Source organism: Nicotiana tabacum, chromosome 22 (assembly GCF_000715075.1).
Source record: "Nicotiana tabacum cultivar K326 chromosome 22, ASM71507v2, whole genome shotgun sequence".
Lineage (NCBI taxonomy): Eukaryota > Viridiplantae > Streptophyta > Magnoliopsida > Solanales > Solanaceae > Nicotiana > Nicotiana tabacum.
Genome location: NC_134101.1, coordinates 141,746,555 through 141,750,086, shown reverse-complemented (window position 1 = coordinate 141,750,086; position 3,532 = coordinate 141,746,555).

Sequence of the window (3,532 nt, the reverse complement as noted above, 5' to 3'; positions counted from 1 at the left end):
TGTGTGTGTGTGATGCTGTTGAGGGAGTGTCGAAGAAGAAGGGTGTATGGCTGTTGTCTGTTTTTCGGCGAGCTCGAAGGTGGAAGAACAGCGATCTGTTGGTGCGTCTGTCCGGCGTTAGGCTGCTCGAAGCTGTTGTTGGAAAGAAGAAGAAGATGGAATTCAGATGAGGGGTTGTCATTTGGTTGAAGAAGAAGCAGAACGGTGGGGGAGAGATCTATGTCTTCTGCGGCTTATCAGATCTCTTAGGCATTAGGTTAGCTCCTCATTTTTTGTCAAAAATGACTGTCAGCTCCTAGAGTTTTCCAAGTTTTTGGGAAGAAGAAAGAGCTCCAAGGTTTTTTGTGTAGGTCTCTTTTAATAAAAAAAAATGGCTGACTGATCTCTAGGGGTCTAGGTTAGTTTTGTAGGATTTTTTAGGTTAAGGGGTATAGGCCTAAGAATTATGGGCTAGGTCCCAATATTAGGCTTAAAAATGGGTTGTTTGAGCCCAAATTTTATTCTTTCTCCGTGAACAAGACTAAAATACTACTTCATTTACTAATTAATCCTGCTTAAATAAAATAACTATTAAAATAAGTCTAACCGTTAAAACAAACCATATTTTTTTTGTATTTTCAAATATCATATTAAAATAAAAAGAAGGTACTATTTTTGTATTTTTTTAGTTTACGAAAGGTATATAAACTAAAAGCAAATAAAAAGAAGAAATATTTTTGTAATTTTCATATTTTTTATAAAACAAAGTAAAAAAGTCAAAACTAATTAAAACATCGATATTAGGCCTAAACTAAATATTTTACGCTAAAATGGGTGAAATCTCGGGGAGGGTCAAAAATCACATGTCTACAGCTGCCCCTCTTTGACTGGAAACATGAAGCATTTTCAGACAAAGAACGACTAGACAAGTTTTATGACCCGACCCTTATTTAGGGAGACCAAAAACTAAGAGAAAGGAAGAGAATGTGACCGAGCCCTGGTATCTAAGCTGCCTACATATCCTTGGCTATTAAGGATTCAGGCCATGTGTAGTTCAGGAGTAGAAACAGTGATGGAGTGTACCGAGGCGTAGAGCCGATCGAGGTGCCATTCTGTCGAGGTTACGGTTCGCGGTCTTGTTATTACATCAAAATCAAAAAATGATAAAGACTAACTAAGCCTGCCAACTATGATTTACAAGATTCCTATCTATAAGTCTTCTGAAAATTGATCTTGAATCTTGAATGGTTCTTCATGCAGACTTTAGATTTGAAACTTGATGTTTGCTAGTTGCAGGTGCTGATTCATTCTTCCACTGCTTCTCGGATCAAGATCAGACATGCAGTGCTTGTGACCTCAGCCATGTCTTGAGCAGCTCACATCTTTCATCAACTTCTGCATTTGGATTCACTTCTTGTTTTTTTTTTAATTCTGGATTGTGACTAACTTCTATTGATCATCTCGGATTGTTGACTCGTATTCTTGTTGTGAGCTTCTTTTGACGCTAACTTGAATTGCATTCTGAAGTGAATTCCCTTGTTTTCCAGGTGGGCGCCTGATTGCCAAAATTTGAACTATCTTCCTTTGAAACTTGAACTGCTTTCCCTTGAAATTCGAACTGTTTTCCCTTGAAACTTGAACTGCCTTCCCTTGTTTTCCAAGTGGGCGCCTGATTGCTGAACTTGACCCGTCTTCCTTCGAAATTGCTTTCCCTTGAAACTTGAACCATTTTCCCTTGAAATTGGAGTTGTTTTCCCTTGTTCTCCAGGTGGGCGCCTGATTGCTAAAACTCGAACCGCTTTCCCTTGTTCTCCAGGTGAGCGCCTGACTGCTGAACTTGAACTGTCTTCCTTTGAAACTTGAGCTGTTTTCCCTTGTTCTCCAGGTGGGCGTCTGATTGCTGAAACTCGAACTGCTTTCCCTTGAAACTTGAACTTCTTTCCTTTGAAACTTGAGCTGTTTTCCCTTATTCTCCAGGTGGGTGCCTGATTATTGAACCTGAACCACTTTCCTTTGAAACTACTTTCCCTTGAAACTTGAACTATCTTCCCTTGTTCTCCAGGTGGGCGCTTGATTGTTGAACTTGACCCGCTTTCCCTTAAAACTTGGGCTATTTTCCCTTGTTCTCTAAGTGGGCGCCTGATTACAACAAAACAGACAAAACAAAAGAAATTTTTCTGCCCCAGTTTGATATTGGGAACATTTGTGAGTGTTAACCAATTCTTGTTATCAAAATAAGTTCTAAGCTAAATTCCCTTATCTCGACAAATTTCAAACCAAGTCTCATCTCAAAAGCGAAAAACATAAATGCTAAATAATACTTCCCAAAAATAAAACTCTCGTCAGACCTTGTCACGTGCGAGGGTCTCAAAACTTACTAAATTCCGTTATCCAGGAGGGTACTAGAAACTTACTGTCAAGCTTGTTTGGCACCTGCTTTCCTCATGGAGGGTTTCTCTGGAACAAACAAAATTTCCTGCCCCTGTTTCAATCAAAGAAAACTTGTGAGTTTAAACATGGTGGTTGGTTTGCGGCCTTGACTTTGAGGGCGATTGCTCCTTCAGTTCCCATGATAACTTCGATTTCAACTCGAAAGACCTTGCCTGTTTATTGACTGACCACTTTCTCTGTCACCCTTATCACGAAAAATACCTCTGACCCGTTCAAACCCAATACCATTCATCTGTTGCATTGTGCTCATGCATTGACATATACCGAACCTTTGTACTTCACATGAATCCCAAAGCACGTCAATTGCTACCTACTCAGTGCGCATGTTGTTCTTTCCTGACTTAAACCACTGGCCTTGGCCTTGAGGTCTATTGCTCCTTCACTTGCCATGATAACTTTGATTTCCGCTTGGAAGACCTTGCTTGTCATTGGTTAACCACTTTCTCTGTCAACCTTATCACAGAAAATACCTTTGATCTGTTCACCAAACATCCTCTATCTGTTGCATTGTTCATGAATTGACATATACCAAACCTTGGTATTTCACATGAATCCCAAAGCATGTTGATTGTTACCAACTCAGTGCGCATGCTGTTCTTTCCTGACTTATGCCATTTTGATGTACTAGCCAGATCCCGTTTTGTGCAATTGGAAAGCTGGTGGCAAATTTTGGAGTCATTTCTCACTTGTTCTGACCAAATAGACTCAGGAAGAGGAAGTAAACAAGACAAAAGGAATAGAGTAAAGGACAATGGAAAGAAATGATTCCTAACAAGAAAACTACAAATTAGAAATTTATCAGATGTGGATACCAACTCTAATGACCATAACATGCACCTGTGGCCTAATCTGTCAAGCAAGTCTGATGTTTAACTCTTGTTATACCCCTAAACCATGAAACTGGGCTTCAATACTCCGATTATTCAATCTAATTCATGATCCTTATTTGACTTGTAGTGCCCGAAGGGTTTTCACCGTCAAGCTTCTCTCATTTTGTTCTTTCTCTCAACCTACCGTTTCCTTATGGTGCTTGTGAAGGTTTTCACCGATAAGACTCTCTCATTTTGTTCTTTTTCTTTTATTTCCTTTGATTCTGTAGATG